The following is a 600-nucleotide window of genomic DNA, read 5'->3' on the forward strand; positions in this document are numbered from 1 at the left end:
CAAATGAGCAAGTTATAACAGTTTCAGCAGGTTAACATCAACATGCACTCTTCCAACAGCATTTCGGGCATCAAGATGAGCTCAAATGAAAATGATGCAATGGAATGAAATGAAGTACTCTTCGATACTAACAATTTGACATATTACACGCACAAAACGGAGCTACGGATGCAGAGATATAGCATGATGAACATGGCATGATAATGTCAAATATATGCGGGACTTAGTCATTTTTACCTCCGGGAAAAGTCAACCCGGGACGGAGGCGTTCCGGGACGGAGGGATCCGGGATGGGGACGGCACGTTTGGTTGGGTGGCCTGGTGGATCTGGTCCACCTCCAGATCCGGCGAGGGCGGCGGCTCCGGCGAGCTCCTCCGGCGAGGTGGCGCGCCGGCCGGAGCGGAGGAGGACGGCGAGGGACGGCGAGGTCTGGCTGCGGAGGACGCCGGCAGGGGCGGCGCGCGAGCTCCGGAGAGGCGCGGAGGAAGAGGCGGCGGGCGAGGGGCAGCGCGGCCGGTGGCGGAAGGCCATGGCCGGCGGCGGTTGCCGGCAGGGCGGCGGGGCAGAGGCCGGCGAGCGCGGCCGGCGCGGATGGAGGC

Source organism: Triticum dicoccoides, chromosome 1B, assembly GCF_002162155.2.
Source record: "Triticum dicoccoides isolate Atlit2015 ecotype Zavitan chromosome 1B, WEW_v2.0, whole genome shotgun sequence".
NCBI classification, from domain to species: domain Eukaryota; kingdom Viridiplantae; phylum Streptophyta; class Magnoliopsida; order Poales; family Poaceae; genus Triticum; species Triticum dicoccoides.